Source organism: Anguilla anguilla, chromosome 16 (assembly GCF_013347855.1).
Source record: "Anguilla anguilla isolate fAngAng1 chromosome 16, fAngAng1.pri, whole genome shotgun sequence".
In the NCBI taxonomy this organism is placed as follows: Eukaryota; Metazoa; Chordata; class Actinopteri; order Anguilliformes; family Anguillidae; genus Anguilla; species Anguilla anguilla.
Genome location: NC_049216.1, coordinates 35,146,711 through 35,168,914, shown reverse-complemented (window position 1 = coordinate 35,168,914; position 22,204 = coordinate 35,146,711). Strand labels below are relative to the sequence as shown.

At 44.4% G+C, this 22,204-nt stretch overlaps 1 protein-coding gene across 2 annotated transcripts in view; it reads right to left on the bottom strand.

Moving 5' to 3' along the window:
* The window catches only part of hsd17b12a (hydroxysteroid (17-beta) dehydrogenase 12a), a 60,851-nt gene that overhangs the window by 25,937 nt on the left and 12,710 nt on the right, over positions 1–22,204 (bottom strand). The window contains exons 4-7 of one of the 2 annotated variants that reach the window (XM_035396133.1): positions 18,280–18,566; positions 9,349–9,440; positions 4,944–5,057; positions 141–198 (exon numbers count right to left, since the gene is read on the bottom strand). The gene's annotated coding sequence lies outside the window, so the exon portion shown is untranslated. The remainder of the gene's footprint in view (positions 1–140; positions 199–4,943; positions 5,058–9,348; positions 9,441–18,279; positions 18,567–22,204) is intronic. The other variant, XM_035396132.1, reaches the window with a different exon arrangement.

Below are 22,204 nucleotides of genomic sequence, written 5' to 3'. Positions count from 1 at the left end.
ACGTCCTGCAAAAATATCCCCTTTGACTCAGTGTCCTTCAGACAGGGAGGTCTGCGAGCTCTATTTACTGGCAGCATATGCAGAATGCACAGATCAGCAATATGGGCAAATTGTACAATAAATATAAAATAATTTCTTACTATTTTTGATTGACATCATGCTGTACACAGACAGGCCCCCGAATCAGAACTGATCCATCTGTTGACAGAAATGAATTAAGGTTATTATTTTTTCAGCTTATATTGCCGATCAAAGCATAGCAGGGGTTACACATTTTCTAAATATGTCTCCTAATGTATCATTAAAAAAATTAAACACTTCATCAGATCTTTTTGGGATCAAGACTTTCATTTATATTTATTTCAGCTTCATACAAATCATATGCACATACATCCATTAGTGTATGTTCCATCTCCGACGCAAAAGAGCTTAGTCAAGACCTGCTATTTAAAGCACAAAACAAAAAAACTACCTTTTTTTTAATCCATTAAACTCTTGACTGTTTGGTATGAAAATAGCCCAAATTAAACCCTAGAAAACTTGTGTATTTAGTGTGAAATGTACCCTAGCTAATCCCACTTTAACTTGTCTATTTGGTGTGAAAAATACCCCAGTAAACATCCTAAAACGTGTATCTCGTGTAAAAAAATACACAGATTAAACCCCATAACGCTTGTATATCTTGTGTGAAAAATACCCAGATTAAACCCCATAACACTTGTGTATCTTGTGTGATAAATACCCAGATTAAACCCCATAACACTTGTGTATCTTGTGTGATAAATACCCAGATTAAACCTCATAACACTTGTGTATCTTGTGTGATAAATACCCAGATTAAACCCCATAACACTTGTGTATCTTGTGTAAAAAAAATAGCCAGATTAAACCCCCTAACACTTGTGCATTTTGTGTAAAAAAAAATAGCCAGATTAAACCCCCTAACACTTGTGCATTTTGTGTAAAAACTACCCCGGTAAAACCCCCTAACACTTGTGCATTTTGTGTAAAAACTACCCCGGTAAAACCCCCTAACACTTGTGCACATTGTGCGTCTGTGCCTGAGTTGAACCGGTGAAATTTGGAGGTTGTGTGAAAAGGCCCAGCTCCCCTCTCTCTTAGGGGGAAACAGGAGCGGGCAGTATGCGTTTGGTCACCAGGTGCATCATGGGATCAGTGCGGCATCCGCCTATGCGAGACCGTCGCGTTCGTCATCCATAAAAACCTCCACCCAACCGAATCAGAGAGCAGCGAGGGGGAAAAGCGCGGTGCTCAGGGAAGCTACGTCAAAGCAAAGCCGCAGCGCTGGGGTTTCATAACAAGGTCTGACACACCGTCATTAGCAGGCCTTATTTTCCATTTAGCACTGCATGCCAGCCACTGGCCCTCCGTCCCCGTTAAAAACCGAGCCCCTCGAATGCATGCGAAGACCCAGGCTGACATGGCAGCGCTCATGTTGCACAGGGGGAGAGAGCCCCACGCGCAGGCTCCTGCGCCGCTGCCGTCCGGCCCGTCCTGCATCTCTGTCACTGGCGTAGCGCTCACACGCCAGTGAAACAGAGCAGGCAGGAACCCCCCCCCCCCCCCACCAGAAAGCCCGAAAACAGACAGAGGTGCACGGGTCGCCTGTCCCGTGGCCACACGTGTGCTGCTTTGAGCCACCATCTTCTATCTCTCTGCCAACGCCCCTTCCTGCTCCTGACACCCACACCCACACACCCACACACCCACAAACACACACACACACACACACAGACAGACATACACACGCACAAACACGTACACATACACCCACACCCCCACACACACATACATAGACATACACACGCACACACACACATACACATACACACACCCCCAAACACACACACATACACATACCCACACACACACACACACATACACATACCCACATACACACACACACACACGCACATACAGGCACACACACAGATACACACAGAGACACACACACGCTCCTACAGACATACAAACACACACACGCACACACAGACATACAAACACACACACACACAGCCCAGGGAAGACTCTCGCTCCTACTGTAAAGGTTTTTTTTCTCCACACTTCCTTCCCACCCCTCTTGCTGCCATTCCCACTGAGTATCCAGGGGAACCTGTTCCGTGGCATTCCCTGGGAGCAAAGATCCATAATCACAGTACATCTAAGTACATCTAATCAGGCCTGTCCGTGCAGTCACCTCACTTTTAAAAAGACCCTGCACTGCACTGATCCAAAACGAGCATATTCCGTGAAGTAAAAATAAGCAAGGTGATAACGTGTGAATGAAACACAGATTCATATTCATATAGCTGAATCATCTCCTTGACTTTCAATCAGCTTTTTCCCCTTTATTTTAAAGAGGTGCGAGTTTAGCGTAGCCAAGGTTCCCCACCCTAAAGTCCGTCACTCCTCTGATTGGCCAGAGATCCGGAGACTCACAGTAACACACACACACACAGACTCACAGTAACACCCACACACACACACACACCCACACACACACACACACACACAGACTCACAGTAACACCCACACACACACACACACACACACACACACACACACACAGACTCACAGTAACACCCACACACACACACACACACAGACTCACAGTAACACCCACACACACACACACACCCACACACACACACACACACAGACTCACAGTAACACCCACACACACACACACACACACAGACTCACAGTAACACCCACACACACACACACACATGGAGACTCACAGTAACACCCACACACACACACACACACACACACACACACACACACACATACACAGACTCACAGTAACACACACACACACACACACACACGAGACTCACAGTAACACACACACACACACACACACACACGGAGACTCACAGTAACACACACACACACAGAGACTCACAGTAACACACACACACACACAAAGACTCACAGTAACACACACACATGGAGGCTCACAGTAACACACACACACACAGAGACTCACAGTAACACACACACACACAGAGGCTCACAGTAACACACAGAGACTCACAGTAACACACACACACACAGAGGCTCACAGTAACACACAGAGACTCACAATAACACAGAGACTCACAGTAACACACAAAGACTCACGGTAACACACAGAGGCTCACAGTAACACGAAGACTCACAGTAACACACAGACACTCACAGTAACACAAAGACTCACAGTAACACACAGACACTCACAGTAACACAAAGACTCACAGTAACACACAGACACTCACAGTAACACACGCAATGACTCGCAGTAACGTGTGCGGTGGTGATTGGCAGTAACACGTGCGGTGGTGATTGGCAGTAACGTGTGCGGTGGTGATTGGCAGTAACGCAGTGCGGTGGTGATTGGCAGTAACGCGTGCGGTGGTGATTGGCAGTAACGCGGGCGGTGGTGATTGGCAGTAACGCGGGCGGTGGTGATTGGCAGTAACGTGTGCGGTGGTGATTGGCAGTAACGTGTGCGGTGGTGATTGGCAGTAACGTGTGCGGTGGTGATTGGCAGTAACGTGTGCGCTGGTGATTGGCAGTAACGCGTGCGGTGGTGATTGGCAGTAACGTGTGCGGTGGTGATTGGCAGTAACGTGTGCGGTGGTGATTGGCAGTAACGCGTGTGGTGGTGACTGGCAGTAACGTGTGCGGTGGTGATTGGCAGTAACGCAGTGCGGTGGTGATTGGCAGTAACGTGTGCGGTGGTGATTGGCAGTAACGTGTGCGGTGGTGATTGGCAGTAACGCAGTGCGGTGGTGATTGGCAGTAACGCGTGCGGTGGTGATTGGCAGTAACGTGTGCGGTGGTGATTGGCAGTAACGCGTGCGGTGGTGATTGGCAGTAACGCGTGCGGTGGTGATTGGCAGTAACGTGTGCGGTGGTGATTGGCAGTAACGTGTGCGGTGGTGATTGGCAGTAACGTGTGCGGTGGTGATTGGCAGTAACGCGGGCGGTGGTGATTGGCAGTAACGTGTGCGGTGGTGATTGGCAGTAACGTGTGCGGTGGTGATTGGCCTCTTTCATAGGGCCTTCCTGACCCGGCGTCTCCGAGGAGATTCGAACCCCGCCAACACTCCAACACAATCGCGTTTTGGCAGCGCAGACCACAGCACCAATTACAGCAGCCCCTGAAACCGGCCATGTCCCCCGAAAAAAGCACACATTCCCCTAACGTCACCGCCGCCATCTTCCTCCACGCGGACCGCCTGTCTGAAGGATCCCTTCTGATCCCAGACAAACTCAAAATCCGCTAAATTTAGTGATCGCTTGCCCCCGGTCGCTGCTCCTCCAGTGATTTGGGGCGTGCCCGAGACCAAGCTGCACACGCTGTACAAACGTGCACGTCCCCACACTTCAGGGGGGTTAGGGAGGGGGGAAAGCAGACGGTTTTTTATGAGATGTTTGAGGAGGATGAGGAAGGTACTGACAGCACAACAGAAGGGGGGGGGGGGGTGGGTGTGGGGGGCTTTTCGACCAGCACAAAGATGGCCCCAGCAGCGACTCACTCAGGGTTAGGAGCCTTCAGACTGGAAACATATGAAGGGCAACAACAGCCCAGTTTAAACTTTTAAAAAGCCCAGTTTAAACCTGCGCCTCGACCCGCCCGCCAAGCCCTCCGCACCTTAACACCCAACAGCAAGGACACCGTTCTCGTTTTAAATTTGGGGGAAATTTTCTCAGGCATTTTTTTTTTTGAAGGGGGCAGGGGCTACACTAACAGTACTACCCAATATAATATGGTTATGCTGGGGGGGGGGGGGGGGGGGAGCACCATTTGATGTTTTCCAACAGGGGGAAGTGTCCCCCCACCCACCCCCCGGGATCTACTTCCAAGCTCGCCTTTGTGCACCGAATACCGCCTCTTTTGTGTGAAAATGTTACACGGTAGCGGGGTGGTCTACCTGGACGAGACGGTTTAAGAGATGATCTACCTGGACGAGATGGTCTACCAGCCGACGACGCCCCCGCTGCAGCCAGGTACACCTCCCTCCTCTGCGGGGTCGATCTTCCGTATCCTGTACAGGCAAACAGACAAACACCACTGACTTAATCCTAATAATCCATTATCCTGTTTACATTCAGCATATAGCAATAAAACATAAATCACTATAACTACAAATGTATGTATATGTTTGTGTGTGTTTATAAAAACATAATTTTCCTAAAAACATATATTACGTTACATTACAGGCATTTAGCAGACGCTCTTATCCACAGCGGCGTACAAGTGCATCAGTTCAAAGTGCAGAGGTGCAAAAGAAACACACTAGAGTGAAGTAAAGATCGTAGTGCCAGAAGTGACCACAGATCAGGACTCCAACCCTGTAGGGTAACCTGTTCAGCAAATAAACAACAATCCTGCCAAGTACAAAACTAGCACTGAAATCCCATTTGCCTAATCAGAATCAACAAAACAATCCTGCCAAATACAAAACTAATATATACTATGAGCACTGACAAACTGCTTGATGGATTTCCTCCATTCATTCAATTATGTTAAAATAGACTCTCAAGAAATATTTGTGTTCAAATGTTTTGTTTTTTTTCCCCTTATTTTGGACTGCTGACGCAATATGGGGGGGTTAAAAATTTTTGAAAGCTTAAAATGTCCTCTCTTTTCACAATTACTTTTGCACGAGGACGGTGATCAATAATCCAGTCAATAAATGATAGGGAAAATATCTACAACACTTCCTAATAATAATCAGACTAATCAAAATTGTATCAGATAATGATATAACACACCATTCACCTTTCTTTCACAATTATTTTTTTCTCCAAAAAAGAAAACAATAAGTGTTTTTCACACAGATGCTGATTTGAGGTGTATCTGATGTTAGAGGGACCAAAGCTGGGCCCATATACGGACTTATGACCGGGCCATGTGCTATAAACACACCGACCAGAACAGGACCAAACAGAACCTCTGAATGGATCCTCTGGGCTGAGACAGACTGCTCTCTCTCCACACCACACTCCCTGTCTAGCTCGTCCTCGCTGGACGTGGCTTGGGATGTCACCCCTCTGCGCGGAAATCTCAGAGAAGTCCGGCTTCGATTTGGGGGTGCCTCCTCAAAGAAAAGCAACACAAATCAAACAGATGATTTTTTGCAGATTTCTTCAACGAGTCCTCGGGTTTGTGGGCACACCCTTCCTCCCTCGAATACACAAACCTGAGGATTTTAACGTCACCTGTTTGAGCATCGACCACTTCAGCTAAAGGATTCCAGCGTCCTGCCCTCTCAGAACGTAACCAACTGACGCAGGTTTAGGGGTCCCTCTCAGGACGCAGTTTTAGGGGTCCCTCTCAGAACGTAAGGATTAGGGGTTCCCTCTCAGGACGCAGGTTTAGGGGTTCCCTCTCAGAACGTAAGGTTTAGGGGTTCCCCCTGCCCAGGTGTGTGAGAACGTGACCACCCTTCGGCATGCTCTTGCAGACACGGGGCCTTACACAATCGACACACTCTTTCCATCACAGAGCAGCTCAGCGCTAATGAGCGGAGGACGCTAGCAGTGCTAAATGCTCTTTTTCTCTAAACCTAAAAATAACCGGGGAAAAGCACATTCTCTCCATTTCTATATTTCTCTTCTTTCTTAATATATTATTATTCATACTATTTTTTATGGACAAAATATTTTGTTTCTTTTTCTTTTGAGTGATTTTGTATGAACACAAGCAGTTATGGTCGGCACTGAAACAGGACATGAAACGTGAAACTGACCGAGCAATTCTCAGATTTTCACGTCACACTTTTCACACTTTGCTTGTTCATTTAAACGAATACATTCATCAAGTTCTAGAGAAACTGCTGCACCAGGAACAGCTCTCAAAGTGGACAGCTGTCTGTAACATGGAGAGAAGGACATTATTCACTCTTCCCGTAGGAAATGAATTAGAAGCTTATGCAAAGGTAGTAACAGTTTATAACACAAATGTATAAGGCCAACAGAATGACTTCCAGTGCAAACTGCAGACTGCATTTCATACGCAGGTTTCAACACCTATTTCAACAATGATATGACTCATGCTCCAGATGCTATTCATAAAACACAAATCCGGCAGACAAAGGCTTAGTAATTCTCTTAACTTAATATTAAAATAAAAATGTCCTAATAATATAGTGGAAATTCTGTAAAACAGTGGAATATATATGTGTGCGTGTGTGTGCGTGCATGTATGAAAATAGTACCATGAAATCTGAAACAAGGGCTATGCTGTTGTATACTGTGTGTTGGCTTCAGTGTTTCTGTGTGAAAAAAAAGAGAAAAAGAGAAAAGTGTGTGTTTGTGTTTGTGTGTGCAGTCCTGCAATGTGTGTGCATGTGTGTGTGTGTGTGTGTGTGTATGCGTGTGTGTGTGTGTGTGCATGTGTATGCATGTGTGTGTGTGTGTGTGTGTGTGTGTGTGTGCGTGTGTGGGTGTGTTTGTGTTCGTGTATGTATGTATGTGTGTGTGTGTGTGTGTGTGTGTGCATGTGTATGCATGTGTGTGTATGTGTGTATGCGTGTGTGTGTGTTTGTGTTTGTGTATGTGTGTGTGTGTGTATGTGTATGTGTGTGTGCGTGTGTATGCATGTGTGTGTGTGTGTGTGTGTGTGTGTGTGTGTTTGTGTGTGCTTATAATATTAATCATCTGTACGTGAGTCCCGTAAGGAGCCAAATGAAGAGTGTGGCTGGGTGCAGCGGGCAGGCAGACTCTGGGGTTGTTTACAGGCTGGAGCTGGTCAGGCTCGTAGGGATAAGCTCATGCCATCCCGCCTCCCTCCATTAAAACTGTTTACTGCTTCAATTTACCTGTCTCCGCCTAAAAATAACCAACTTATTTCTCTTTTTTTGTTGTTTGTTTTTGTTTTTTTTTGTCTGAGATTTTTTTTGGTTTTTTTGCGGGAAGAGTACCTGCCACTCTTTTATTTTTTTGTCAATCCAAAAACGCAACTCTCTCTCTCTCTCCCTCTCTTTCTCTCTCTCATTTTTTCACTCCCTGCACCCTCGCTTTCTCTCTCTTTCTCTCTCTGCCTCTCTCTCACTCTCTTTCTTTTTCTCCCTGCCCCCTTGCTCTCACTCTCTCTCTCTTTCCCCCCTTTCTCTCTCTCTGTCCATCTCTCTCTCTTTCTTTCTCACCCTGTCCCCACTCTCTGCCCATCTCATTCTTTCTCTCTCTCTATCTCTCTAATCTGTGTCTTTCTCTCGTATGTTAACTGACTGATTGATTGATTTTATTCGATAATTTTTAAAAAGAAAAAAAACATGCATCTGAAGCAAGCTTCTCACACACAGAATTATTTTTTTAAAACTATCAAGAATAGACACAATAAATCTAATAGCTTATTTCCATTGTGGTCCTTTACTGTTTTGCGTTTGGTGTAAAGTGCACAAACGTACAAAAGCAATTTTTGTTCTTTAATTTTTCCTCGGCAATACTGGCAAGTTTGAGAGAGCCACCAAGCTGCCATGTGCAGCCATGTTGAGAACAGAGAGCATTTCTGGTTAAAACCTAGACTAAATGTAACCATCCTACATCCTAGACTAAATGTAACCATCCTACATCCTAGACTAAATGTAACCATCCTACATCCTAGACTAAATGTAACCATCCTACATCCTAGACTAAATTTAACCATCCTACATCCTAGACTAAATGTAACCATCCTACATCCTAGACTAAATGTAACAATCCTACATCCTAGATTAAATGTAACTATGCTATATCCTGGACCAAACGTAGCCATCCAACTCACCTGACCATCCTACACTGCCTCACCTTTCCCAGCCCATGTAAGCCCTTCCCTAAGTCATACGTCCCCGCAGAGTCCTTACAGAGTTTTCTATCATTCTCACACATACTGAAATCTATAACATGGACGGGCTGATCAAATATCTCCCCCTGCACACTTTCACACAGTGAAACAGCCAGTGTTAATTCAACTCTGACAGAGTGACACGAGTCCATTGGAGACCACATACATTCTGCAAGAGTTCATTAATCACCGAACATTTTATTGTGTGTCCTTTACTGGCATTATTACAGGTATCTCCAATTACTCCACCTTCCCGTCCACCACAACCAAAACAGAGACATCAAGAGGGGGTTTCCATTCAAGGGAGGGTGTTCAATTTACTCCTTTAGATATACAGTTATATGGTAGGCTATTTTTTTCTCAATTTCAAGAGATGTATTCAATCAGTCATTACAGTTTGTGGCTGATTGTTTCACATGGTTTTGCCATTAATTTCAGTGCCTTCCTGACTGTTGGTAGTGCTTCTAGACTAAACAAAAAATAAATAAATAAATAATTTCGACTGGTACTTTAAAGTTATGGCCAGAGTGCCACAGGGGGCCAAACTGCACGCTCCCCTCCATCATCCTGTGGGGGACTCTGCCTGCCGTCCGGGCCCATTCTGAAAGAGAACACCCCCGAAAGCAGAGACACCGGCATAAAAATGGCCTTCCCTGATTGGCTGATGGCTCCAGGTCTCTGAGAGCTCCAATCATGTTGTGTGTTTGCCACTGTTACCTTGGTCACAGTCTCCTCCCCTTTTCTTGACCGCGCTGGATTCTAACAGGCTAAGTGCGATGAAAAGAAGGGATATGATATTATATACTGTATGCTGGCCATCAAATTAAGGGTGTTTCTGTGCGTACAGAAGAGAGAAAGAGACAAGTGTCTGTGTGTGTGTGTGTGTGTGTGTGTGCATGTGTGTATGTATGATTTTTTTTTTTCTTGTTACAGTGCAAAGTCACATTTAGTGAATTTCAGTGCCCTGAAATACTGTTGTTTGTCTTTGGATTAGCTGTATGTGTTGTGGGGCTAACAGCACACATATGACTATTCAAACACCTCTAACACTATTACTATATTTATCACACAAAACTAAAATATTGAAAAATCGTATTAATTTGTTAAATTTTGAAACTAATGTGTAAAAAATCTGTTTACCATTCAAGACGTACCTTACCGCATGCTTCTCTTTATCCCAAATTACTGGTCTGCCACTAATTTAATTTCTGATCATTTGTAAATTAACTGGAATGAAAATGTAGGCCATATTCCGCCAGACCTGCAAGATTCCCATGTTTTATGTTTTAAATATACATATTCTTTTACACACATGCTTTTATATAAATGAGAGAAATTATATTTATAAATATGAATTTATTTGTTAACAATATTAACTTAATGATTAGCACTACTAGCTATTCCCCTTGGGGATGCTTTAAATTGATCTATTGTTTTATAATCCACAGGTCACTGAAAACGTAAAATAGGTGAGGTTAAAAAATACTGTTAAACTGCTTTTGACCTCTTTTTAAAAGTTTTACATGATTAAAAGAAATTTCAGTTTAGATGAGCATCACCCACATACAGTCGATCACCTTTTTGTCTGGTAATTAAGAATTTATGTATTTAACATTGTTTCTTTTATACAATGACCCTACTGAGTTTTATATGCAATCATTTTGATTTGCAATTTTGATTTGCAAAAAAAAACAGGAATATTTGCCATAACATCAGACCAGTCTATTTTTTCATAATTAAAATGCACCACGGACAAAAGAGTACACAAAAGTTCCGAAGGTTACAGCACCACAATGGAAAAGAATGAACTTAAAGTAAATCCAGAAACTTTTTTAAATTTTCATTTGTTCCAGTACTAATGAGAGGAGACTCAGGCTCAGGACTGTTCATAGTTTATATGTAAGTCTTCAGCATCTCCTACTGATACTGCCTTCCTTCACTGGCCTCTCCTCAAACGTGCATAGATACTGGGCCTGTTTGCAACAGTATGGATAAACAAAAATTCTAAAATTTCACATGTGAAACTGAAATGTTGTTTTTCAAAGCAAATTTTAGTGTGTGACACAACTTCCTCTGTCATTACATTTCCATTCCAATGAGGACAAAACTTTTTCTGAAATTTCTCATTTGTAGAAGAAATATGTTTGTTTGTTTTTTTGTTTGTCATGTTCAGCTGACCAGTTCAGAAATGTAGCTGGTATGATATTTAAGTTGTATGTATCCAAAGAAGAATCTTACAGCTGAACTCCTAAACTCCTTTAATATTATTAAAATAATAATATCATGCATTTCGCATCTTTTCACCATTAGAGCATGCGCTGCTTCAGAAAACACATGAAGCATGAAAACAAAGACATAACACAAACTATAAAAATGATCAAACTTAATAAAAATGATATGGTTTTTACTTAACAACTCACCTAACCAAATATGGCCTAATTAAATGAAATAAAGTGAACAGTTGCATTAGAATTGAAGAAATTTCATCGTGTGACCATATTTTGTTTGAACATCTGCAATATATATCAGTTTCTGAAAGAAGAAATGTACTTCAGATAAAATTTAAAATAAATGATATGTTATTATATGTTATTATAACTATTCATAATATACAAAAAAAAGACATTTTTGAAATACGTGGTTTACTGATAGAGTATCTGGATAACTTGTTTTACTCATGTAAGGGGCAAAATAGATACACAATTAAATGGAAATAGTAATTGTGTATTATGTATGAAACATACTATCAATATAAATATAAAAAATGCAATGTAATATATACTTCTTACTGTGGGTTAAAAAACAGGTGACTGATCAAGTTTTCTTGACTTGCCAGTTTAATTGTAACAACGGTTTTAATTTGTTATGGAATGAGATCACATTTCAAGGCCTTGATGCTTAACATGCAAACATATTTGAGTGGCACAAGGAACATTTATAATATTGCTAACACAAAAGAGAAAAGTGTATGGTATTTGAATTCATAAATATGCAAATATGTTATTTGGAGTTATATATCTCTCTGTTAGTTGGATTTGGGAACATGAAAAAAAAGTATTGATATGATTTTGTATTTAATTTCTGAGGAGAGGCATTAGAATAGATAGATTAGACTTACTGGTGTCTAAACTGAGAAAAGGGAAGAGCAGGTCTATGAAAGAAAGACTAAAATAAATATGTTAGTACTCTTCATCCTATTCTAAAATATATAGTCTATGGCCACTTCAGTGTGTATGTGAACTGTTGTTTGTACAGTTCCACTGTTCACATTTCTTATCACATTATCTGTGATGCATAAAAATGGAAGGGTATGTATTAGTGATGCATAAAAATGGAAGGGTATGTATAAAATTGAGTACGCACTGATACTGCAAAACCACAACACAAAAACATGTTAAATTAGAAAAAGGGGGGATTTATCTGTGAAGGAATATTTAAGAGACTTGGTAGAAGTTGAATTCAAAGGTTGCTATGAATCCAGTTATCTCAATAATCATTGTGTATATGATCGTTCAGCATATGTTGACACTTCATGGGTGAATGAATTGCTTTGAAATGGACAAAATATTTTTTAGCCCTCAGTGTTGCACGGAAGCTGAGATCCCTGTACTGTGTGCTCTCTCTGAGAGTTTCCCATCTCCTTATGTGGTGCGTCGAGTCACTGGAGAATGTGTGCGTGTGTATGTGTGTGTGTGTGTGTGTGCGCGTGTGTATGCACGTGTGTGTGTGTGTGTGTGTGTGTGCGCACGTGCGTGTGTATGCATGTGAGTATGTGTGTGTGTGTGCGTGTGTGTGTGTGTGTACGTAAAGTGTGGCTATGTAAAGTAAGTTTTTTTTGTGTGTGTAGTATGTAATGTGTATGTAGTGTGATCTAACCTGGATTAACTATTCTGTGACACAAACAATGCATGCATCCAATTTTAAAAAAGCATGTTTTAGCAAGTTTGTCTCTAAAAGTAAATCTAAAACATAAAAGGTAACATCCAAATACATTTCTAAACTCTCACTCTAATGATTTTATGAAATATTAAATTAGAACAGAAAACTCCGTTCTGTCAGACCTGGGAATTCCCACAGTTTTTTAGCTTTTCAATATTTGCATTGATAAGCACTAGAAAAGCATCGTTTACACTAGTTAACAATTAGTTAGAAAAATTACTCTTGGGATTTTCAGTTGACTATCAGAAAGGTCCCGGGCCGAGGCTAAAAATAACTTTTTTAAAAAGCGTTGCGTGACAGCAGAATGAGATGCGTATCTTTCACAGTAAATTACTGTACAACATGAATTCAGTGTCATTTCTGTTACGGTGGTATTATCTACGGTATCTATACTGACCTCACTGTAACGACACTCTCAGGTGGAGGTCCTTTACCTGTCACTGGATTTAGGAACCTCTGTACTGCACATTAAATCTAAATTCCTCCCTGTGTTATTCCTCCTTTAACACAAACTACTTTTTATTATTATTATTATTATTATTATTATTAAAAAGCACATTTCAGAAACTGAAACTCCTGAAAACACAGTTCAGTATTTTACATTGCCAGCATTTCACAAGTCAAACATCATCTCCCCACTTTTACCGTAAGGCGCCCGCACAACAAGAAGGCACCCGGAAGGACGTCGTGATTTTGGAACGCAAATATTAAACCTTTAGAAAACCGGCCTCGTCGCAGATCACTGAGCGTCAGAGCGGCGACGGGTCGCGGGGGGGCGTGTGGCTCCGAGGGGCGGAGGGGCATCTGATGCCTTGGAGTGTCAGAGGGGAGTGATGTTGCGTTTAGGGAGCGCGGGGGGGGGGGGGAGGGTACGTCTGATGCCAAGCTGGGGGTGTCAGAGTGGCGTGGCGTTGCGTTTAGGGGAGCGGGGGTGTAACTCCAGGGGGGTACGCCCAGCTGTGTCACTCCTCTCGAACCCACAATCATTGAATGTGAATTACTTCAGTAAATATACAGCTGCATGTTAAGCCAATCTGTATAGGAGCCCTAGCAGATGCCTATAATGTAATTTAGGAATTAGAATTGATATTACACCGATGCCTTTCATATGCTTTCAATTGATAGTTGATAGCTGTTCAAAATAGTAGAACATATTCATATTGTTAATCTGATGAAAAAATCACACAATTTAAATTAAATAGATAGATTTAGGCCTGTGCTATGTGCAATGTCTATCCAAATCTGGATCCAACAGATATTCATATGTGAGTGGCTAAAGTGAAGATCTAAAAATATTTATATATCCTACAAGTTTTCAATTCATATTTGACATGTAACCTAAAAAAAAAAAAATTCAGCCAGACCAGCAAAATAAATCATATGTGTGACGGCATATATTAAACCTATGACAAGCAAACCAGTATTTCCCGCACATATTAGGTACTCAAATGTCATCGCCACCATACAGCTTGACCAACATCACATCACATTTTGGATCACTGAAAATCTGATTATTTTCTATACTTGATCCGAACTGTATGACACACAGAAGAATGCAGTGGAGTGCTTTTTTAGAAAATCGTTTTTTTTTTTTTTTCTAGCGAGAATTCCGTATGTCACTTTACCGTAATTGTGTAGTCAGAACAATTATCTTTACCATTTTATAAAAGTACTACATGTGACGCTGCATTCTGTGTTAAAATGGTTGACTGACAACCCTGTTCAACCTCACTTAGCAAACTCTCTAATTAATAAATGAGAAGTTTACTCTGGTCCCTACATTCCAGGGTATCTGAAAAACGCACGACAGCATGTGCCTGCTAAAACACAGCACTTTACCGCCATTGTGAAGCCACAAGTCTGCACAGTTACAGGGAAGCTGTGTGTGTGCTGCTAATAACAAAATTGCACTTTCAGGAAGATTGTTCTGCAAACTGTGGCTTCAGTCAGCATCTCCTGTCAGCGTATAGTCACGGAAGTCATTTCTGATAAGTTTGTGTGTGTGCGTGTGTGTGTGTGTGTGGGCATGCATGTGTGTGTGTGCATGCGTGTGTGTGCATGTGGGCATGCGTGTGTGCGTGTACATGCGTGGATGTGCATGTGGGCATCCGTGTGTGTATGTGGGCATGTGTGTGTGTGTGTGTGCATGTGGGCATGCGTGTGTGTGTGTGGGCATGTGTGTGTGTGTGTGTGCATGTGGGCATGCGTGTGTATGCATGTGCATAGATGTGTCTTCATGTGAGTGCGTGTGTGTACTGCTGTGTGAATGTGTGTGTATATGATATGTGGGTGAGGAGGTGTCCTTATTGGATGTGAGTGTGTGTGTGTGTGTGTATGTGTAGGTCTGTGTATATATGTGTGTGTGTGAGTGTGTGTGTGAGGGTGTGTGTGTGTGTCTGTGTGTGTGTGTGAGGGTGTGTGTGAGGGTGTGTGTGTGTGTGATAGGTGGGTGAGAGTCCTTATTGCATCTTGCAAACGGCATGTCTATCAGAGTCATTAGAACTGAACTTCTTGAGCTCTAAAAATTTTACTTTTTTAAGTTTCTGACAACAAAAGGGACCCTCGCAGACAGGAAAATGGGGGTCCACAAGGGGGGTGGGGGGGGGGGGGGTGCTGTGCATTTCTCAAAACACCCCATCGGTATCTGAGCACCAAAGCTCTGCACTCTGGACACTGTGTCTGCATGGCTTCCCCCCCTCCCCCAAGAGGAACCTCAGCACCTCCACCCCGCACCCCCCTCATCCCACCACACCCAACTCCCCCTGCTGGTGCACCCCAACACTGGGTCACCGCCCCCCTGGTTCACGCCCCCCCGCCCCCAAACAGCTCCGTCTGCTTAAACGAAACAACCACCTGAGCCACAACCATCGCTTCTAACTCTTCTAACTGCATATGAAACACACACACCACCTCTCCCGACTGCGTATGAAACACACACACCACCTCTCCTAACTGTGTAGGAAACACACACACCACCTCTCCCTAACTGCGTATGAAACACACACACCACCGCTCCCTAACTGCGTATGAAACACACACACCACCTCTCCCTAACTGCGTATGAAACACACACACCACCTCTCCATAACTGCGTATGAAACACACACACCACCTCTCCCTAACTGCGTATGAAACACACACGCCACCTCTCCCGACTGCGTATGAAACACACACACCACCTCTCCCTAACTGCGTATGAAACACACACACCACCTTTCCCTAACTGCGTATGAAACACACACACCACCTCTCCCGACTGCGTATGAAACACACACACCACCTCTCCTAACTGTGTAGGAAACACACACACCACCTCTCCCTATCTGCATATGAAACACACACACCACCTCTCCCTAACTGCGTATGAAACACACACACCACCTCTCCTATCTGCGTATGAAACACACACACCACCTATCCTAACTGCGTAGGAAACACACACACTACCTCTCCCTAACTGCGTATGAAACACACACACCACCTCTCCCTAACTGCGTATGAAACACACACACCACCTCTCTCTAACTGCGTATGAAACACACACACCACCTATCCTAACTGCGTATGAAACACACACACCACCTATCCTAACTGCGTAGGAAACACACACACCACCTCTCCCAACTGCGTATGAAACACACACACCACCTCTCCTAACTGCATAAGAAACACACACACCACCTCTCCCTAACTGCGTATGAAACACACACACCACCTCTCCCTAACTGCGTATGAAACACACACACCACCTCTCCCTAACTGCGTATGAAACACACACACCACCTCTCCTAACTGCGTAGGAAACACACACACTACCTCTCCCTAACTGCGTATGAAACACACACACGACCTCTCCCTAACTGCATATGAAACACACACACCCCCTCTCCCCACTGCGTATGAAACACACACCACCTCTCCCTAACTGCGTATGAAACACACACACCACCTCTCCCTAACTGCGTATGAAACACACACACCACCTCTCCCTAACTGCGTATGAAACACACACACCACCTATCCTAACTGCGTATGAAACACACACACCACCTATCCTAACTGCGTATGAAACACACACACCACCTATCCTAACTGCGTATGAAACACACACACCACCTATCCTAACTGCGTATGAAACACACACACCACCTCTCTCTAACTGCGTATGAAACACACACACCACCTATCCTAACTGCGTAGGAAACACACACACCACCTCTCCCAACTGCGTATGAAACACACACACCACCTCTCCTAACTGCATAAGAAACACACACACCACCTATCCTAACTGCATATGAAACACACACACCCCCTCTCCCCACTGCGTATGAAACACACACCACCTCTCCCTAACTGCGTATGAAACACACACACCACCTCTCCCTAACTGCGTATGAAACACACACACCACCTCTCCCTAACTGCATATGAAACACACACAGTCACCTCTCCCTAACTGCATATGAAACACACACAGTCACCTCTCCCTAACTGCATTCGAAACACACACACCACCTCTCCCTAACTGCGTATGAAACACACAAACCACCTCTCCCTAACTGCATACGAAACACACACACCACCTCTCCCTAACTGCGTATGAAACACACACACCACCTCTCCTAACTGCGTATGAAACACACACACCACCTCTCCTAACTGCGTATGAAACACACACACCACCTATCCTAACTGCGTATGAAACACACACACGACCTCTCCCTAACTGCGTATGAAACACACACACCACCTCTCCCAAACTGCGTATGAAACACACACACCACCTCTCCCTAACTGCGTATGAAACACACACACCACCTCTCCTAACTGCATAGGAAACACACACACCACCTGTCCTGACTGCGTAGGAAACACACACACCACCTCTCCCTAACTGCGTATGAAACACACACAGTCACCTCTCCCTAACTGCGTATGAAACACACACAGTCACCTCTCCCTAACTGCGTATGAAACACACACACCACCTCTCCCTAACTGCGTATGAAACACACACACCACCTCTCCCTAACTGCGTATGAAACACACACACCTCCTCTCCCAAACTGCGTATGAAACACACACACCACCTCTCCCCACTGCGTAAGGAAGGACTCAGTTTAACTCAGCTGATGAGGTCAGGCGTGTTCACTGCGGCCCAGTCTGGCCTGCTTCTCTCAGTCCTCCACAGCGTCACGTAAACGCCCCACAAAAGCATGCTCGATTTACAAGATCTTTACTTTTTTTTCAGCTTTTAATAAAGTGCGCCATCTTTTCCACAGCGATGCGAACGAGAGGAAAGGTTCTGTGTCCTGACCGGCCGACACATCCGTGTTTCGTACAAAATGGCGGCGGCGGCTGCGGCGATCTACAAGTGGCTGATGCAGAGAGTGACATCACTCCGCGTGTGGGCGGAGTCTCCCGTCTCTGCCGCGTGTGGGGGGGGGAGGGGGGGGCGACGTCAGCCCCAAATGACGGAGGGGGGGCGGGGGACGTACCAGCAGAAGCACGGGACAGGAGAGACGCCGCGTAGGAGCTGGTTCCTGCACTGAAAGGAGCGGGGCTGGGCGGGGGCTGCAGTCAGTGTGTCTTCAAGATCAACGGCACCACCTTTACCTGCCCAGTCAGGTCACCTGGAGACAATAAGAGAGAGAGACGAGGGTGGAGGGGGTGGGGGGGTTGGAGAGGGAAACCAAAACTAGAGAGAGAGAGAGAGAGAGAGAGAGAGAGAGAGAGAGAGGGAGAGGGAGACGGGGGTGGTGGAGAGTTAAACCAAACCTAGAAACTAGAGAGAGGGGGGATGGGGAGAGAGAGAGGGGGAGCGAGACAGACAGAAATGAAAATAAAGAACGGTAGATTGGGACAGAGTGGGCAGAGAGAAAGGAGAAACAGAGGAGAGGGGTAAAAGGGGAAAGAGGGAGGGGCAAGAGACAACGAGAAACAGAGAGAGAGAGAGAGAGGAGAGATATCACAGGTCACACACATGCACTCCAGCTTGTATAATCATTAATGAACAGATCAGGTCTGAGAAGGAGGAAGAGGGAAACGGGAAAATTAAAAACCAAGAACAAAAGAAAGGTGATTTTCCAACTAAAACGCACCTCTTGGGGAGCAGGAATGTCAGGAGTGTCAGGAATACCAGACCTATTCAAGTGAACGAGATCCCCCCATTTTCCACAAAGCGAATAAAGAAAGAAGAGAACCAGTCCTAAAGTTTCGTTCACAGAACAGGGGAGCGCCCGTTCCCAAATCGCTGCAGAACCCCGGCCCTCGTGCCGTTTGCTCGCCACATGAAACGCACTTCTGTAAGTTTCCTTGGGCTGAAAGCGTCCGTTAAGCATCTGAATCGTAAAGGCCTAACCCGTGGGGCCCATCCCTGCCGCATTTGTGTACGCGCAAACAGCACAGGCTGCACGCACCTAGCCTCAGCAACCTCTGCCCCAGTCTAAGGGCACAGCCACGAGCGCTGACGATTGGTCAGCAGTCAGTGTTCTAAAATGGCTGCCATGTATTACTCAGTAGAGTTCCACACATTTCAGGTGCAGGAGATAAGGCACTAGCTTAGAGTGCCGACCAAATACTTTGAGACTTATTATTATTATTATTATTATTACTACTACTACTACTAATAACAATAATAATAATAGTAACAATAATAATTATAATTATTATTATTATTATTTGTCTCTGTCACACATGGATCTCAGTCACACGTTTGACAGGGGAGGGGAACCATTTTTAAAAGAGTGAATTTGTGAGACCCAACCCAGCCGAGCATCCTGGATCGGTTACTGATGATGAAATGGTGGGGGTGTGCGTGGGGGGGAAAGCCTCAGCAACATCAGCGGCGGAATCCAAATCAGAGATAGCGATTAAACCAAGAATTCAAAATCACTCACATGGAACCTACATCAGAGGAACCTACATCAGACATGGAGCTCAAACCTGAAACTGAAATCAGGACCCAATACTGGAGAATCAGAACCGAATCAAGAACAGGATCCTGATCAAGAGAAGAGAGTCTGAATCTGTGAGTGCTACACAATGAAAAAATAAAAAATAAACACATGAATAAAAACTGCCCCATGATGAAGAACACACGTACACACGTACTCACGTACACACACGCACGCGCTCACACACACACACACACACACGCACGCGCTCACACACACACACACACACACGCACGCGCTCACACACACACACACAGGTAAAAGGAGACACAGTGACGTTGGTGCTGGCCGTTGTTCTCGTCCTGCCTGTGCTTAGAGAGACACAACAGGAGCTGAAACACAGGGAGATGCCTGCTGTTACTAAACCTGCGTCACTCTCTCTCACACACACACACACTCTCTCTCACACACATGCACACACACACACACACACACTCTCTCTCTCTCTCTCTCACACACACACACACACACTCTCTCTCTCTCTCACACACACACCCACACACACACACACTCTCTCTCTCTCACACACACACACACATGCGCATACACGCACGCACACACACACACACACTCTCACTCTCTCTCACACATGGAGGCGCCGGCCAGGACCTCAGGCCCCAGTTCAATGTGTCCAGCAGGCGGACGCCTTTTCCAAGCTAAATTCACACAAACGCCATTCGCTAGCAGAGCTATCTGTATGCCTGTCACTGGAACCGCTGCAAAACATTCACTTTTTTTCCATTTGAGACCACAGTTTAATATAACACAGGGCCCCCAATTTTTTTTTAATGCCAGGGACAATTAGGTAAGATAAATGAAAAGCAAAAACCCACCCAAGACAAAACAACATGCACGCACACATGCGTGTAAACAAGCACATGCATTCCGTGTGCACACACGTGTGTTTCACCACAGGAAGGCACAGCCCCAGCCCTTCAGCTTCCTGTCAGCTACAGGTGAGATTCTGCTTCCTGTCAGCTACAGGTGAGATTCTGCCTCAGCTCCCAGCTACAGGTGAGATTCTGCCTCAGTTCTCAGCCACGGAAGGGGTGGTTTGAATGAAGAGAAACTGACATCCAAACTCTAAACCACACGGGATCCCTCACTCACACACTGTTAAAAACCTGTATCACACACGCAGAGTTACTGCATATCAGGCATTCATAGAAACGTGAATTCCAAAAAAAAAAAAAAAAACACTACTTCTTAAAAAGTCATTTGAAACGCAAGCTTTTCAAAGCATGTTTCGTATTTTTTTAACGTTCAAAAAGACATTTATTGCCAAGGAGACAAGCTTTAAAAAAAAAGAGAAAACAACAGTCGCTACTTCAGCTTTTGTCCTTCAGTTGATCAGGCTTTGTCATATTCCAGCCACGGATGTGGTTTTTTTTTTGGGGGGGCTGAGGGGAGACATGGGAAGAGAAGTGGGGCTACTGTTGGAAGCCTGAAACTGGAGTCGTTAACCACACCCCCCAGAAGTTAACCACGCCCTCTGAGATTTAACCACGCCCCCTCGGAGAGCCAGCTCGCGTTCCAGGTACGATGACATCTGCGGAACTCCTTCCTCAATGCGACAACTGTGACACGCCCCACAGGCAGGCCCCTGTCGATGCTAACACTGACGATGAGCTGCTAACACTGACATCTTCCCTCACAGTGCAACTCCCATGGTCTTAAATGCAGCTATAATGAACACCGGTCCTGGTAGGAAAAGCCATATATGAAAAACATTTTAACATCTGTAATTTACACTTTGGTTAAAATATTCATTCAGGACAAAGGTGTACTGGGGTGTATGGACACCCCTGTTGTGTCTGTTTGTGAACCGAACAGGACATGGCATGGGCCCATGTGGCCCTTGCTGATTGGACATTCCAGAGATCAAAACCACAATAGCCGTACGCAATGAGGGCTTCTATGAAGTAGGATCTTACTGCTTGAAAGACTGCTTTCAGTTTATGCATTAAATGATCTGTGCTGAATTTTCTAATCAGTTGAGCCCACTTACCGAAGAGAATAAAACCACAAAATAATTTCCAAAACCAAAGCACTTATTTACAAATAATATAAACAAATAAATATGATAAAAAGATAATTGATATTTTCCTCAAGTGTAATTACGTTATGCTCTGAAAGATTATAAAATTTCTAGCTCGATTGTGTCCAGCTGAAGGACGTCTTTTGTCCGTCCGCATGGCTGGATCACGGCCTCTGGCTGAACTGATGCCTGCGGAAATCTCGTGAAGTCCGACGAGTTCAATGATCACTGAAACGAACCGAGTCTGTGCGTTTACTTGTCTAAGTTACGGCCAAATGCAGACTGAAAACAGGGCCGGTTACTGTTTTGCAAGGTATGCGAGAGCGCGGCTTCTTTTTGAGGGCCGAAGAATCATCGGTGCGAAAGAACTGAAAAAGGGGCTCAGAGCTCGAACCTAGAAAAAAAAAGCATAGCAAAAACACAGCAAAA